This window comes from Triticum urartu, chromosome 3A (genome assembly GCF_056163025.1).
Source record: "Triticum urartu cultivar PI428250 chromosome 3A, HENAU_Tu73, whole genome shotgun sequence".
NCBI classification, from domain to species: domain Eukaryota; kingdom Viridiplantae; phylum Streptophyta; class Magnoliopsida; order Poales; family Poaceae; genus Triticum; species Triticum urartu.
This window is the reverse complement of record NC_141875.1, coordinates 737,812,352-737,830,835: the sequence shown is the minus strand read 5'-3', so window position 1 is coordinate 737,830,835 and position 18,484 is coordinate 737,812,352.

The window sequence follows — 18,484 nt, the reverse complement described above, 5'->3', positions numbered from 1 at the left end:
ACTCATGATTTTGATGCATATACTTAACTTGTGGTCTTGGGTTGGCTTAGGATGGAATGAACCTGCACAAACAAGTTTAGATAACATAGGTACGTCCACTAGCCAGAGCAAACAAAAGAAACCACAAGAATGCCAAGACTGGGATGACATGTAGAGAGTGAGTACAAGGTACCATATTGAATTCAACATGTCCCCAAGAATAAAGATATGCAATGAATTTGACTGATTTCTTTCCCTTAGGTGTCTTGCTCCCCCTGAATCTTACATGGGATATTGGGAGAAGATAGGGAACAGAAAATCAGAGCTGAAAGATATGAATAGAACTAAATTCAAATGAGTTCATATGAACATGTCTTTCCCCCAAAAAGACATGTGGCATCTCTCCTCTTGAACATCAAGCATCTGGGATCCTTGAGTATTCTCTCCCCCTTGGAGATTTCTTTCTTCCCCTTAATATATGGGATCCTTGAGTATTCTCTCCCCCTTAGTACTTTCTCCTTTGTAGGTGATAAGCTTTTGATGTGATCTCTCTCTCTGATGATAAGCTTTGATGTGATCTCTCTCTCCCCCTTTGACATCAATTTCCAAGAAGGTTTTTCCTGGAATCCGTCGAATAGGTTTGGTCCTTGAGATTCAGTACAAAGCAGTGAATAAAACTGTGATGCTTGTAGAGGACAAGATTCATTGAGTGGAGCTGGATCAGAAGAAATATAGAATATGTGGCAAACTGTTTTTCCTGTTGCGAAATCGGTGGCACCGAGTGGCATGTTTCGGTAGTACCGAAGGGATTCGGTTGGACCGAAAATAGCTATTCGGTGAAACCGAGTTCATCACAGAGAAAAACACTTGTCACCTCAGCTCACTAGTCAAGTAAGATCTCACAAAGATTTGCAATGAATTAGCTGAAAGATTTGCAAGGAATTTGATGCAGAAATATGCAGAACAGAAATCAAAAGGAAAAGAGTGAAAGTTTCTAGATGAAGTTTTTTTTGATTGAAAAAGAAAGAGACAAATATGCAAGGGACAAATGCAATAACTCAGAAAAGAACACAAGAGAACTTCATCTAGAATTGGGCGGTGACATAGTCACCTATGTTAGAGTATATTGACTTAGGAGTCAAGTGAGAACACTTGATCATAGGTCATACTCATCGTTTAAGCTCAAAATGGGGTTACCATTTTTCGTTTAAGCATCTTGATGTATTCACATGTTGTTGAGTTGCTTTGACTCATGTCTTGGAGTAAAGCTTCTCTAAGATGGAATAACATACCTTGGGTGGTGATGTGGTTCTTGCTCATGTAGTTGAACTTGTGTGGGTGCTCAAGGTTGATGTAGCTCATCGAGAGTTGGGAGCACCATTTGGAGTTTGAGTTCATATACCTACATGGGTTAGTTCTTGCAAGGAAAAGCACTTGTGTATCCAAAAATGACAATCATGAAGCTTAATATAGAATTTGTCAAAGGATATGTTTGAATGGTTTTGTGCTTCCTTGTCTTCAACCACTATTGTGTAGAGTCTTGGTGATGTAGAGATCGCTCAGGATATGAGTGAGTCACAATCTCATGGAATTAGGTTCAACCAAGCACCTACATGGGTTAGGCAACATGCAAGGTGCAAATATATCCAAGACATAAGATAGTTATCATAAGAGATATATCATGGATTAGTCATAAGCACATGTCTTGCATGTATCCAATGGAGTTTCTACTCCAAGTTCGAAGCATCAATGATGTTCAATTCTCCTCTCAACCTGCAAAACACTTTCTCATCAAGTGGTTTAGTGAATATATCCGCTAATTGCTTATCGGTGCGAACATGCTTAAGATTGATGTCACCCTTAGCAACATGATCTCGAATGAAATGATGACAAACTTCAATATGCTTAGTCCGAGAATGTTGTACAGGATTATGACCAATTTTGATAGCACTTTCATTGTCACAAAGCAGTGGAACATGTTTCACATAAATCCCATAATCTTTAAGAGTTTGGGTCATCCAAAGTAATTGAGCACAACATGAACCAGCGGCAATGTATTCCGCTTCGGCGGTGGATAAGGATACTGAGTTTTGTTTCTTGGAAGACCAAGACACAAGAGATCTGCCAAGAAATTGACAAGTACCCGAAGTGGACTTTCTATCAACCTTGTCTCCGGCATAATCCGAGTCGGAATAGCCAACAAGATCAAAAGAAGACCTCTTAGGATACCAAATGCCAAAATTTGGTGTATGGATTAAATATCTCACTATCCTTTTCACAGCCTTAAGATGACAATCTTTAGGAGCAGCTTGATATCGTGCACACATGCACACACTTAGCATAATATCGGGACGTGAAGCACATAGGTATAACAATGAACCAATCATAGAGCGATAAACCTTTTGATCAACAGGTTCACCATCTTTGGTCAAATCATTATGTCCACTAGTAGGCATGGGTGTAGACATACCTTTGCATTCTTGCATATTGAACTTCTTGAATAAGTCCTTGGTGTACTTTGTTTGAGAGACAAATGTACCTTCCTTAGTTTGCTTGATTTGCAACCCGAGAAAGAATTTGAGTTCACTCATCATAGACATCTCAAACTTCTCTGACATTAGTTTTCCAAATTTTTCACTAAAGAGAGGGTTAGTTGAACCAAATATGATATCATCAACATAAATTTGGCATACAAATAGTTCTCCATTAACCCTCTTAGTAAAAAAGAGTAGAATCAATTTTACCAATTTCAAAACCACTTGTAGTAAGGAACTTGGTCAAGCATTTGTACCATGCTCTAGGAGCTTGTTTAAGACCATAAAGAGCTTTGTGAAGTTTGTAAACATGATTTGGTTTCTTAGGATTGATAAAGCCGGGAGGTTCTTTGACATAAACTTCCTCCTCTATTTCACCATTTAGAAAAGCACTTTTAATGTCCATTTGGTACAAGGTGATATTATGGTGATTAGCACAGGCAAGTAAGATGCGAATGGACTCAAGTCTAGCAACGGGGGCATACGTCTCACCATAGTCCATACCTTCGACTTGTGTGTATCCTTGGGCGACGAGACGTGCTTTGTTGCGAACCACTTGTCCATCTTCATCCTGCTTGTTGCGAAACACCCATTTGGTACCAATGATGTTGTGGTTGTTGTCGGGCTTCTCGACCAATGTCCAAACTTGGTTTCTCTAAAAATTATGTAGCTCTTCATGCATAGCGTTTATCCAATCTGGATCTTCCAATGCTTCTTCAACCTTCATAGGTTCAATGCTAGAGATGAATGAATAGTTTTCACAAAAGTTAGCTAAACGAGTTTTTGAGCGAGTGATTCTCCCGGTTTGTATATCATTGAGGATTTGCTCGACGGGATGATCTTTGGAAATTCTTGCTCGAACTCGTGAGAGCTTTTGCTTGGGTCTTCGTTGAACATCTTCTTCATCTTGTTCTTCTTCTTGGCCTTCTTCATTGTTGACGTCGTCGTTCTCTTGTCGTGGTGGAGAAGGAGGTTGTTGATGTTCATCTTGACGTATTTCCTCGTTTTCTTCATCTTGATGTGTCCCACTTGTGGATGCTTTCGTGTCGATTCTTGGTTCACCTTGTCGTGAAGTAGAAGCCTCCACTTGGACGGATGAAGTACTCTCCTTCACCTCCGTTGGACGAATTTTGCCAATGGACAAGTCTTGAATTGCTTCTGAAGGGTCTTTGTCTCCTACATCAATTGGCAATTGCTCTACTTGCGAGCCATTAGATTCATCAAACTTCACATCTACCGTCTCTTCAACCTTTCGGGTGAAATTGTTGTAGACACGGTAAGTGTGCGAGTTTGAGCCATAACCAAGTAAAAAACCCTCATGAGATTTAGGAGCAAACTTTGAACGACGATGCTTATCAAGAATGTAGCACTTTGAGCCGAATATTTGAAAGTATCCAACTTGAGGCTTGTTACCGGTGAGGAGATCGTATGCCGTCTTGCCGAGTAGCTTGTGAAGATATAAGCGATTTGTTGCGTGACAAGCTGTCTCAACCGCTTCTGCCCAAAAGTGCTTTGGCGTCTTGTATTCATCAAGCATCGTTCTTGCCATTTCGATGAGCGTCCGGTTCTTCCTCTCAACAACTCCATTTTGTTGAGGTGTGTACGTAGCCGAGAACTTGTGTGAAATCCCTTCTTCGTCAAGAAAGGTGTCCACATTTGCGTTCTTGAACTCCGTTCCGTTGTCACTCCGAACCTTCTTGATCTTCACATCAAACTGATTTTGGGCTTTCCTAGCAAAGTTTCTGAAGATCTTCTGGACCTGTGACTTGTCATTAAGAAAGAACACCCACGTAAATCTTGATAAGTCATCAACTATAACTAGACCAAAAGAATTTCCACCGAGACTCTTATAGGCGTTGGGACCAAAAAGATCCATGTGAAGTAGCTCGAGTGGCCTCCTTGTGGTCATGATGTTCTTCACAGGATGTCTTCCTCCAACCGGTTTACCTGCTTGACAAGCACTGCAAAGTCTATCCTTATCAAATATGACATCGTTGACTCCAAGGATATGATTTCCTTTAATAAGCTTGTCAAGGTTTCTCATGCCAACGTGACCTAGTCGTCTATGCCATAACCAACCTTTTGAGGATTTAGCAACAAAGCAAGTTTTAGGTTGTGCCTTTTTAGAGAAATCGACAATGTAAATATCACCTCTACGCATACCCGTAAAGACCATTTTATGATTGTCTCGATGGAATACTTGGCAGTCTACCTCAGTAAATAGGACATTCAAACCGAAATCAGCAAGTCTAGATACTGAAAGTAAGTTGTAGCCAAGAGATTCAACGAGCATGACATTTTGAATGGAACTATCATGTGAGATGGCCACCTTACCAAGGCCAACCACTTTACCCTTTGAATTATCACCAAAGGTGACATATTTTCGAGGGCCGTCATTTTCAGCAAGCTCACGAAACATCTCTTCATCTCTGGTCATATGATCAGTACATCCACTATCAAGAACCCATTCCTTTCCTCCTGATTCATATCCCCGAAGATTTGCCATAAGACCAAAATGTCTCATTGCATCATCAAGATCGAAGTCACTATCATCATCATCATAATATTCATGTTCATCATGATCTTGTGACTCATCATTTCCTAGAGAGGGTAATTCATTAGATAAATGATCATCAAGGTGGTCACTTTTATGAATTCTTATAGCTTTGAATATGATATCATTAATGATTCCAACATCTCCTTTAGCATGCTTAAGATTGGCAAGTTCAAAAAGACATTTACCAAAACTAGGATCACTAGAGTTCATCTTACTCAAGGCAATAGATTTATGGAGAATTTCATCCAAAGTTTTCAAGGAATGATCAGGAAATCGTTCCTCAAGAAATTTCCATATAGTATAGGCACAACTTTGAGTAGGCAAACTAGCAATCAAGTTTTTAGGCAATCCTCTAATGATGAGCTCAATAGTTCTAACATTGCGAATCATGTCAATATCTTCATCTAGGGTAGGATGCAAAGGATCAATATGAAGTGCACAAGGGCTAGCAATATACTTGTTCAAATGATATTGATTGAAGATTACAAGCATCTCATTTTTCCACTCATGAAAATACTTTCCATCAAGAATAGGCACTCTATGTCTAAGACTCCCTAGAGTAGACACATCCATCTTCCTCCAATGGTGATTAAACCAAGGCAATGGAGACCAAAGCTCTGATACCACTTGTAGGATCAAGAAGTAGATGTGTCTAGAGGGGGGGTGATTAGACACTTAATGCTAAAGTTGCAATTTTTAACCTTTTTCGGTTTAAGTGGAGTTTAGGCACAATTTCAACACACACAATACATATCAAGCAAGCATGCAAATAGTATATGAGCAGCGAAATGTAAAGCATGCAACTTGCAAGAATGTAAAGAGAAGGGTTTGGAGAATTCAAACACAATTGGAGACACGGATGTTTTTCCCGTGGTTCGGATAGGTGGTGCTATCCTACATCCACGTTGATGGAGACTTCAACCCACAAAGGGTAATGGTTGCGCGAGTCCACACAGGGCTCCACCCAAGGGTAACGGTTGTGCGAGTCCACACAGGGCTCCACCCACGAAGGGTCCACGAAGAAGCAACCACCCACAAAGGGTCCACGAAGAAGAAACCATGTCTATCCCACCATGGCCATCGCCCACACAGAACTTGCCTCACTAGCGGTAGATCTTCACGAAGTAGGCGATCTCCTTGCCCTTACAAACTCCTTGGTTCAACTCCACAATCTTGTCGGAGGCTCCCAAGTGACACCTAGCCAATCTAGGAGACACCACTCTCCAAGAAGTAACAAATGGTGTGTTGATGATGAACTCCTTGCTCTTGTGCTTCAAATGATAGTCTCCCCAACACTCAACTCTCTCATAGGATTTGGATTTGGTGGAAAGAAGATTTGAGTGGAAAGCAACTTGGGAAGGCTAGAGATCAAGATTCATATGGTAGGAATGGAATATCTTGGTCTCAACACATGAGTAGGTGCACTAGTAGAAAACAGGGCTATGGTCCAGGCCGGCTCAGCCCATTAGTCCCGGTTCAGTGTAGAACCGGGACCAATGTGGGCATTGGTCCCGGTTCGTGAGCCCAGGGGGCCGGCCGGGCCACGTGGGCCATTGGTCCCGGTTCATCTGGACCTTTTGGTCCCGGTTGGTGGGACGAACCGGGACCAATGGGCCTCGCTCCTGGCCCACCACCATTGGTCCCGGTTGGTGGCCTGAACTGGGACCAAAGGCTCCCCTTTAGTCCCGGTTCATGCCACCAACCGGGACCAATGAGGTGCCTATATATACCCCTTCGCGCAAGAGCAGAGCACAGTGCTCTGTTTTTTCTGGCCGAGGGGGAGAGGGCTTTGTGGTGCTCTAGCTCACCTCCTATGCACATGAGGTGTTCGATGGAATGCCCGAGCCACACTACTTAAGCTTTCTCCTCTCGAAGGTCGACCTCCAAGCTCCATTTTCCTTGAGATTTGTACACTTCTATTAATTTGGACACTTAATTATATATAATGCACGCAGATGAACCGGCAATGGATGTACGGTGACAGACACACCCGCGAGTACATTAAGGGCGTGCATGAGTTTCTCGATGCGGCTGAGGCAAACAAGCAGAATGGTTTTATGTGTTGTCCATGCACTGAATGTGGGAATAGGAGGTCTTACTCTAACCGGAAAATCCTTCACTCCCACCTGCTTTACAAGGGTTTCATGCCACACTATAATGTTTGGACGAGGCACGGAGAAATAGGGGTTATGATGGAAGACGGTGAAGAAGAAGAGTACGATGACAACTATGTGCCCCCTGAATACGGTGATGCTGCAACGGGGGGAGCTGGTGAAGATCAAGAGGGACCAGACGATGTGCCCAATGATGCTGCCACGGGTGAAGCTGCTGAAGATCAAGAGGAACCAGATGATGTGCCCGATGATGATGATCTCCGCCGGGTCATTGTCGATGCAAGGACTCAATGCATTAGTCAAAAGGAGAAGCTGAAGTTCGATCGCATGTTAGAGGATCACAAAAAAGGGTTATACCCCAATTGCGAAGATGGCAACACAAAGCTCGGTACCGTACTGGAATTGCTGCAGTGGAAGGCAGAGAATGCTGTGGCTGACAAAGGATTTGAGAAGCTACTGAAAATATTGAAGAAGAAGCTTCCAAAGGATAACGAATTGCCCGACAGTACATACGCAACAAAGAAGGTCGTATGCCCTCTAGGATTGGAGGTGGAGAAGATACATGCATGCCCTAATGACTGCATCCTCTACCGCGGTGCATACAAGGATCTGAACGCATGCCCGGTATGCGGTGCATTGCGGTATAAGATCAGACGAGATGACCCTGGTGATGTTGACGGCGAGCCCCTCAGGAAGAGGGTTCCTGCGAAGGTGATGTGGTATGCTCCTATAATACCACGGTTGAAACGTCTGTTTAGAAATGAAGAGCATGCCAAGTTGATGCGATGGCACAGTGAGAACCGAAAGAAAGATGGGAAGTTGAGAGCACCCGCTGACGGGTCGCAGTGGAGAAAAATCGAGAGAAAGTACTGGGATGAGTTTGCAAAGGACCCAAGGAATGTATGGTTTGCTTTAAGCGCGGATGGCATTAATCCTTTCGGGGAGCAGAGCAGCAATCACAGCACCTGGCCCATGACTCTATGTATGTATAACCTTCCTCCTTGGATGTGCATGAAGCGGAAGTTCATTATGATGCCAATTCTCATCCAAGGCCCTAAGCAACCCGGCAACCAAATTAATGTGTACCTAAGGCCATTAGTTGAAGAACTTTTACAGCTATGGAATGGAAATGGTGTACGTACGTGGGATGAGCACAGACAGGAGGAATTTAACCTTAAGGCGTTGCTGTTCGTGACCATCAACGATTGGCCCGCTCTCAGTAACCTTTCAGGACAAACAAACAAAGGATACCACGCATGCACGCACTGTTTAGATGACACTGAAAGTATATACCTGGACAAATGCAGGAAGAATGTGTACCTGGGCCATCGTCGATTTCTTCCGACCAACCATCAATGTCAAAAGAAAGGCAAGCATTTCAATGGCGAGGCAGATCACCGGAAGAAGCCCGCCATGCGCACCAGTGATCACGTGCTTGCTATGGTCAATGATTTACACTATGTAATCTTTGGAAAGGGTCCCGGTGGACTAGCTGTTCTGAATGACGCTGAGGGACACGCACCCATGTGGAAGAAGAAATCTATATTTTGGGACCTACCCTACTGGAAAGACCTAGAGGTCCGCTCCTCAATCGACGTGATGCACGTGACGAAGAACCTTTGCTTGAACCTGCTAGGCTTCTTGGGCGTGTATGGGAAGACAAAAGATACACCTGAGGCACGAGAGGACCTACAACATTTGCACGAAAAAGAGGACATGCCTCCGAAGCAGTATAAAGGTCCTGCCAGCTACGCTCTTACAAAAGAAGAGAAAGAAATCTTCTTTGAATGCCTGCTCAGTATGAAGGTCACGACTGGCTTCTCGTCGAATATAAAGGGAATAATAAATATGCCAGAGAAAAAGTTTCAGAACCTAAAGTCTCATGACTGCCATGTGATTATGATGCAACTGCTTTCGGTTGCATTGAGGGGGCTTCTACCGGAAAACGTCCGATTAGCCATTGTGAAGCTATGTGCATTCCTCAATGCAATCTCTCAGAAGGTGATCGATCCAGAAATCGTACCAAGGCTAAGGAGTGATGCGGCGCAATGTCTTGTCAGTTTCGAGCTGGTGTTCCCACCATCCTTCTTCAATATCATGACGCACGTCCTAGTTCATCTAGTCGACGAGATTGTCATCCTGGGGCCCATATTTCTACACAATATGTTCCCCTTTGAGAGGTTCATGGGAGTCCTAAAGAAATATGTCCGTAACCGCGCTAGGCCAGAAGGAAGCATCTCCATGGGCCATCAAATAGAGGATGTTATCGGGTTTTGTGTTGACTTCATTCCTGGCCTTAACAAGATAGGTCTCCCTAAATCGCGGTATGAGGGGAGACTGACTGGAAAAGGCACTCTTGGAAGAGACTCAATAATATGCAGGGACGGATATTCTTGGTCTCAAGCACACTACACAGTTCTACAGAACTCTACCTTGGTGACCCCGTATGTCGATGAACACAAGAACAGTCTGCGCTCCAAACACCCAGAGCAGTGCGACGACTGGATTACATGTGAACACATAAGGACTTTTAGCAGTTGGTTGGAAACACGTCTCAGAGGTGACAACACTGTTTGTGATGAGTTGTACTTGTTGTCCAGGGGACCATCTTTGACTGTATTGACTTACAAAGGATAGGAGATAAATGGGAATACATTTTACACAATCGCCCAAGATCAAAAGAGCACCAACCAAAACAGCGGTGTCCGCTTTGTTGCAGCAACCGAGAGCGGAAAGGACGCATATTATGGTTACATAGTGGACATATGGGAACTTGACTACGGACCTGATTTTAAGGTCCCTTTGTTTAAGTGCAAATGGGTCAATCTGTTAGGCGGCGGGGTACAGGTAGACCCACAGTACGGAATGACAACAGTGGATCTAAAAAATCTTGGGTACACTGACGAACCGTTCGTCCTAGCCAATGATGTGGCACAGGTTATCTATGTGAAGGACATGTCTACCAAACCGAGAAAAAGAAAAGATAAGGAAGCGAATACATCATACGATGAGCCAAAGCGCCACATAGTTCTTTCAGGAAAAAGGGACATCCTGGGAGTGGACGGCAAGACAGACATGTCTGAAGATTATGAAAAGTTTCATGAAATTCCTCCCTTCAATGTCAAGGCTGACCCAAGCATCCTGATAAACAATGAAGATTATCCATGGTTACGGCGCAATAAGCAAATGACACAAGCGAAGAAAAAGTGAAGACTTTCTCCCGCAATAAGCAAATGCTATGTGGGTGAAATTATGATACCATCCCAACTTTCAACTTTTTCAGAGTTCATTTGAAATGCTTTCATGTCTTATGGTTCGAAACTTTGATACTTCGAAAGTGATTGTCCATTTTGTACACGAAGTGCATCAAGTTTTTGTCGTAACCCTCTCTACTTTTTGGAACATGCTATGTGGGTGAAATGATGATACCATGCCAACTTTCAACCTTTTCAGAGTTCATTTTGAAATGCTTTCCAATTTCAGAGTCATTTAGCTCAAAGAATAAATTAATAGCAAACAGAATGAACTACAAAACTTTTATGAAAATAAAAACAATCAATTAAAATATTATGTTATGATCAACTAAAATAAAACTATAATATTCTTCAATAGCAAAAAGAATATAATTTTTGTGACCTAAAATCAAACTATAAGTATTTAATTGTAAGTATAAATAAAAAATAAATAGCAAAGAAGAAAAAAAATTCTATTTTTATAGTAAAGTTATTCATAAACTAGTGATTCACACAAATTTTATAAAATTCCAATTTAAACTATTCAAAATTTTAAAACTAATGGCACTAACAGAAAGTTTATAATTTTTGTGACCTAAAATCAAAAAGAAATCACTAAAAAACTATAAGTATTTAGTTGTAAGTATAAATAAAAAATAAATAAAAAAATATTTCTATTTTTATAGTAAAGTTATTCATAAACTAGTGATTCACACAAATTTTATAAAATTCCAATTTAAACTATTCAAAATTTTAAAACTAATGGCACTAACAGAAAGTTTATAATTTTGTGACCTAAAATCAAAAAGAAATCACTAAAAAACTATAAGTATTTAGTTGTAAGTATAAATAAAAAATAAATAGAAAAAAATTATATTTTTATAGTAAAGTTATTCATAAACTAGTGATTCACACAAATTTTTAAAAATTCAAATTTAAACTATTCAAAATTTAAAACTAATGGCACTAACAGAAAGTTTATAATTTTTGTGACCTAAAAGCAAAAAGAAATCACTAAAAAACTGTAAGTATTTAGTTTTAAGTAGAAATAAAAAAATAAAAAACCAAAAAAATGTAGAAATAAAAAAGAAAAAACCAAAAAAATGCCACCTACTGGGCCTCCACGGCCTGAATACGACTGGAAACCCTACATGGGCCAGGATTCAGGCCCGCAGAGGCCCAATAGGCCCACAGGCAGTAGCAAGTTTAGGCCCGAAAGCCTGCATTAGAGAGGAGCTCGAATGGAGAGGCACAGCAGGGCTTATAAACAAGTGCCGACGCCCTTCCGCTAGCGATGTGGGACTAAACTTTTGGGCGCGGGCAGCACAAGGGCATTGGTCCCGGTTGGTGGCACCAACCGGGACTAAAGGGTGCATTGGTCACGGTTCGTGCCACCAACCGTGACCATTGCACCCCTTTAGTCCCGGTTGGTGCCACCAACCGGGACTAAAGGGTGCATTAGTCCTGGGTCATAGCACCAACCGGGACCAATTCTTTTGGTATATAAGCTGGACTTGTGAAATTCTCGATTCAGTTCGATCGATCTCCTCGTCCTCTCCTCCAACGACGCCGCCAGGCTGCTCCTCGTCCTCATCGCCGCCGAGCCCTCCGTGAGCCCGCGCCGTCCTTGTCGCTGGCATCCCTAAGCCCGCCGCCCTCGTCCCCGTCGCCGCGTGCCTCCCCGAGCCCGCCTCCTTGTCCCCGGCCGTCACCGCGTGCCGCCCGGCCCGAGGCTGCCGTCCCCGTCACCGCGTGCCGCCCCGAGCCCGCCGTCCTCGTCGCCGGACTCCAGCCGTCGCCGCCCCCCTCAAAGTGAGCCCCCCTCTCGAGTGCCACTCTTGCGTCCAAGCGCCCTTGCTCCGCCCCGGCTCCATGGTCGCCGCCGGCCCCGATGCATTCAAGAGTAGAAGGAGAGGAGAAGTAGAGGAGAGGAGAAGTGGAGCAGCAGCAACGCGCTGTCCACTTTTCTGAATTTTTTGGAATTTCTGAATTTTTTTGTCCGTATAGAAGGTGTTTGATGAAATGCTAGATGGCTTTGGGCATTTTTGGAATTTTAAAAAAAATTGTGGTGAGGTACTGATGCAAGACAAAGGCGATTGCAAAATTTCAGAATTTTTGGAGAGGTTTAGAATAGGTTTTCAACAAGTTATTTGAATCTGATTCAAATTTCATTTGAATGAAATTTGAAAATTTTGAACTATGGATCAGAATATGCTAAATATGTCAAAAATGTTTTTTTATATGATGTTTTTTTTCATATATGTATTCATTTTTTTATTTAGGTTGTTAATTAGTAGATATCGATTTTAGGTTAGTGTAGAGGAAAAAGTAAAATAAGGAAAAGGAAGAAAAGAGGAAGAAGAAGAAGAAGAAAAGGAAGGAGTGGAAAAAGGAAAATAAGAAGAGGAAGACTTCTTTTTTTTTCTTCGATCTTCTCCTCTATTTTGTTCATGGATATATGCTAAAGAAACCGAGGGGGTGATAGATGATGATGAGGGGTCGAGAGTGGGACGAGAGGTCGAGAGGTGTCGAGGGGACTAAATAAGAAGAAAAAGAGGAGAGGAAGACGAGGAGAAAAAAATAAGAAGAAGAAAAAAGAAGAAAAAGAAGAGGAGAAGAAGAAAGGAATAGTGGAGAAGAAGAGAAAATAGAATATATTCTATTTTCTCTTCTTCTCCACTATTCCTTTCTTCTTCTCCTCTTTTTTTTCTTCTTTTTTTTCTTCGACACGTGGGGGGGGTCGAGAACGTCGGACATTCATGAGAGAGGCGAGGAAGAAGGGGAAGAAGAGGGAGAAGAAGAGGAGAGGAAGAAGAGGAAGTCTTCTCCTCTATTCTTTCTTTTCTTCTTTTTTCTTCTTCTTCTTCCTCTTTATTTTATCGGGAACGAGGGTCGTCGAGAGGTCGAGGAGCGGTAGAGGAGAAACCCTAAATAGAAAGTATCATCGGTGTGAGATACATGTACCGTCGGTGTCGGACACTACACCCACATCCCACAAGTGGCGCGGGCTTCGACGCCCACGTCACTTGTGGGACGTGGATGTAGTGTCCGACACCGAAGGCCACATGTATCTCACACCCACGATACTTGCTAGCTATTTAGGGTTTCCTCTACCAAAAAGAAGAGGAGAAATAAATAAGAAGAAGAAAAAAGAAGAAAAAGAAGAGGAGAAGAAGAAAGGAATAGTGGAGAAGAAGAGAAAATAGTTTCTCCACTATTCCTTTCTTCTTCTCCTCTTTTTTTTTTCTTTTCTTCTTCTTCTTCTTCTTCTTCTTCTTCTTCTTCTTCTTATTAGCCGGAAGTAGAGAGAGGTTTCCTAGTGTCAAAGTATTCAAGAAATCCATGCCTTCATCATTAGACGGAAGTAACCAGGGCATGTTGGTACGAAGTTCTGCAAAGTTATTCTGGAATGGAGTCCCGGATAGAATAATCCGCTTTTTGGTACGAATTCAGCAAAGGCCTTCCAAATAGCGATATTCGGAAGGCTCTTGCTGAACTTTGTACCAAAAAGCGAATTATTCTATCTGGGACTCCGTTCCAGAACAACTTTGAAGAGCTTCGTACCATCATGCACCTGTTACTTTCGCCTAATGATGAAAACATGGTTTTGTTGAATCCTTTGACACTAGGCAACCTCCCGACCCCTCGGCGATCCTCTCGAACATGAGAGGAAGAAGAGGGTCGTCTAGGGGTCGAGGGTTCTAGGGTCGTCGAGGGTTCGAGGTGTCGAGGATCGCCGAGGGGTCGAGAAAGGTTTCCTAGTGTCAAAGTATTGAAGAAATCCATGCCTTCATCATTAGCCGGAAGTAACCAAGGCATGTTGGTACGAAGTTCTGCAAATTTGTTCTGGAATGGAGTCCCGGATAGAATAATCTGCCTTTTGGTACGAATTCAGCAAAGGCCTTCCAAATAGCGATATTCGGAAGGCTCTTTCTGAACTTTGTACCAAAAAGCGAATTATTCTATCTGGGACTCCGTTCCAGAACAACTTTGAAGAGCTTCGTACCATCATGCACATGTTACTTTTGCCTAATGATGAAGACATGGTTTTGTTGAATCCTTTGACACTAGGCAACCTCCCGACCCCTCGGCGATCCTCTCGAACATGAGAGGAAGAAGAGGGTCGTCTAGGGGTCGAGGGTTCTTCTCCTCTATTCTTTCTTCTCCTCTTATTTTTCTTCTTCTTCCTCTTTTTTTTATCGGGAACGAGGGTCGTCGAGGGACATAGATGTAGTGTCGTCGTTGTCGATATATACCCCCTCCCGATAGCTTACTATGATTAGGTAGCTAGTTCTACGTTTGGCACTAATATATCCATCTGTCATGTTTGAATAATAATTGCCATGTTGTAAATATTTGTAGAAACTATGGACACCGCCCTAGACGAAGCAACAAAAGAAGCATTGTTGAGGGACATAATCGCAGAAGGAAGTGATGCCATCTCGTTGTTTCTCAACGAAACCAATGGTCTGAAAGGAGAGGGTGAACAAGCTGGTTACGGTGACCTAATGCCGGTGCAAGAAGAAGAACATGAGGATGGCTCCGGTGACCCAATGCCGGTGCAAGAAGGAGACCGTGATGACGGCTCCGGTGACCGAACCGAGTCCGGCCAGGTATATATATTAGTTAAGCCTATGCTGACTAGCTGATTGATGCATTCATTGTTTTGGTATGTACACATATTAATTAAGTCTTTGTTCTTTTTTCTAGCCCTCCGAATCAAGCACAACTTCAGTAAAGAGACGAGGCCCGAAGAAAAAGTTGAGCTCGGATGAAAAGTTTGAGATCATAGCAATCGCGCCCGACGGCCAACCTATTGAACCCCTCCGGACAAAGAGCACATTTGTTGCTCAGTGCGGCGTTCTGGTTAGGGACAAGATCCCGATAAGCATCCAGCAATGGTTTAAGCCGGCTACAGAAGACCCTGAGGTGTCTTATGTCAATGATATGTAGAAAAATGATCTTTGGACTGAGCTGAAGTCAAATTTCACCCTACCGCCTGAGGATAATCCAGAGAACCCAGTTAAAGAGAAATTAATCAAGTCTTTTGCTCTGAAGAGGATGGCAGAACTATTTAGGAGGTGGAAGAAAGAGCTGAATAAGTTTGTCGAAAATAATGAGACACCAGAATTCAAGGGCATATATGAGAAGATCAGAGATCACTGGCCCGCAGTTGTGGCCCACAAGACATCAGAAAAGAGTAAGAAGATGTTGGCGAAAAACAAGCAAAATGCTGCGAAGAAGAAGCTTCACCATCGCACGGGGTCAGGTGGCTACCTCGTAGCCCGGCCTAAGTGGTCCAAGACTGAGAATGATCTGGTTCATAAAGGGATCGAACCAGAGACAATTAACTGGCCAGACCGTTGCCGAACTTGGTTCTTCGGGGCTGGCGGAACACTGGACCCTGTAACAGGGAAGTGCATTTGGACAAACGATCAAATGGACATACCAGTCAGTAAGCTTAAGCAGTATATCGAAACAGCGCAGGAAGGGACGTTCTTTCCAGACAGAGAGAACGACGAGCTCACAATGGCCCTCGGGAATCCTGAGCACCCTGGACGGACACGAGGCACGCCAGGCTCCATTCCGTGGAAGGTTGGGTTTCCGGACGCAGGCGGTTACAAATCCCATGAGAGGAGGAAAAAGTGCAGTAGACCCAAATACAGGCGCTGCAAGCAAGGGTAGACGCGATAGAGGAACGAGAAGCAAATCGCAGCAAACGTACTGCCGAAGCCTCCCCCGAAGCTACCCCGCCATCTCAGCGCAGAAGCAGCGTGGCTTCCACTGAGCTGCTTCAGCTGGAGCATGCCTTGACGGCTCCTGCCAGCTATCCCGTGGATGCTATAACGGAGTCTCAAAACTGCCACCTTATGACGCAATGGATGAATTTGAAGGTCAAGGCGGATGTTGGCTCTGTTTATCCTACTGAACCCGGCGCAACTTTTCACTGTCGGCCGATTCCGAAAGGATATGCTAGGGTGATGGTGGATGAGATAACGGAGGGATTTGAGGACCTCCAGCTTGACCACCCTACCGGTGAAGGGGAGACTCGGCTGGGGTCTGCTCTGAAGACTCCATGCCTATGGCGGAAGGAGCTCATCAACCTTCTGAACTAGACGCCACCGCCTCCTCCTCCTCCGGCGAGTCAGGGCACTCCGCCTCCACCGCCTCCTCCTCCGGCGAGGGATGATCAGGGCCCTCGGTCGGCTCCTTCTCCGGCGCGTGCCGGCACTCCGCCTCCTTCTCCGCCTGCGCCGACGCGCCCGAGCAGCCAGCCTCCTCCTTCTCCGCCTCGTCAGCAAGGGCGGAAGAGACCTGCCGCCGCTCCAGCTGCTCCGGCGCGTCGTAGTCCTTCTCCTCCGCCACTTAAGCAAGTAAAGAAGACAACCGCTCCGTCTGCTCGGTCGGCGTCTAGCAGTACAACCAGAGGCGGGAGGACATGCAGATTCGGTCCTTCTCTGAAGACTCCAGAGAAGTTACCATATGAGAGGACCCTGGAGGAGAACGCCGAGATCGCGCGAGAAGAAGTGAGGAACTTCTTTGAAGGGGTGAAAGCAAAGAAACATCCAGCTCCGGAGGAGAAGGTAGATCGGGTGAAAGTGAAGCGCACTCTGGCTGCCCTGACAAAACCACCGAAGTCTGATCCGCCAAAAGGAAACTATGACCGCATTATTGGAAAGGAATTTGCCGAAGTGGAGCGGTCGGGAAGTACTGTCAGTGATCAAAGGCTGAAAGAACGACGAGTTGGGAAACAAATTGCCCAGCTCGGCGAACAAGCGAAGCAATCGTGCCCCCCGCTCATGGTGCCTAGCCACAACGTCGATAATGTTCCGAGGATGGTGCCCGGTTATAGCAATCTTGCAGATTACCTGCCCGACGAAGTACATTATGAACCCATGGAGGTGCAGATACAAAGATACGAGTACGGGAAGCCTCTCGTCAAAGATGAAAGATCTCTATCAACGATGATGCGAAGATTGCATGATTGGTACTTGAAAATCTGCAGAGACTCTGGGGGGAGGAGTACTTTGTATGCGAGAGTTAAACCGGAGCATGACCTCATTGGAATTGATCTATTGCCTGTTCCATTTGAGGAGTTCTATCAGTTTTTCAATCAATTGGCCCTCGATAAAACAACGGTCGCCTGCTACTGTCTGTAAGTAGTACTACTTCTGTCATTAAGTTTCTCTATATAGCTTAGCTCTTTCATTGCATGTATTTATAATCATCCTCACTATATTATGCAGATTGAAGATCGTCGAATTGAAGAAAAGACAAGTCGGTGATATTGGGTTCATTAACACATATCTCATAGATGCAACTCAGGTTAAACTTCATGCCGCAGCTACCGAGGCCAGCTTGCTACGATCGTTCGTAATAAATCAAAACAAAGATATAATACTCTTTCCTTACAACTTCAGGTGAGTGTTACTGTCTTGTGCGTATTCGGTTTCCCTTATATATTAGTCAAGGTTATAGTAATGTAATTGATGAGTTATGCATGTGTGTGCAGTTACCACTATATTCTCCTAGAGATTAAGCTTGAGCAGGGAGTAGTAACCGTCTTGGACTCTAAACGAAAAGATCCCAAGGAGTATGCAGACATGACTGAAATCCTCAAGAAGTTAAATCGATCATTATCCACCATATCAGCAACTTTGTTCATTTCCTGATATCAAGTAATTGTTTTCTTTGTCCGGCAGGGTTTGGAGAAAATTCACCAAAACAGTTCTGGGACTGCGGAAGGAGCTGGAATTTAGACACCCGAAAGTAAGTACTATAGTAGCATGTTCTGCGCATCTCCTAGTGATTCAAGCGCTAGTTTCATCAATACCATTTAGCATTCTTGCTTATCAGTTTGATTGACCTCTATTTCTTGTAAAGTGGTTGTGGCAGGAACAAGGGAATGATTTCTGTGGATACTACATCTGCGAGTCCATCCGCCACACGACCTGTGAGCGGGCGGGTACTCTAACAAACAATATGAAGTACGTAAATAACAACATTCACAATTTTATTTTATTACCATCATTTGTGTTGAGTTTCTTTCATTTATATATATATATA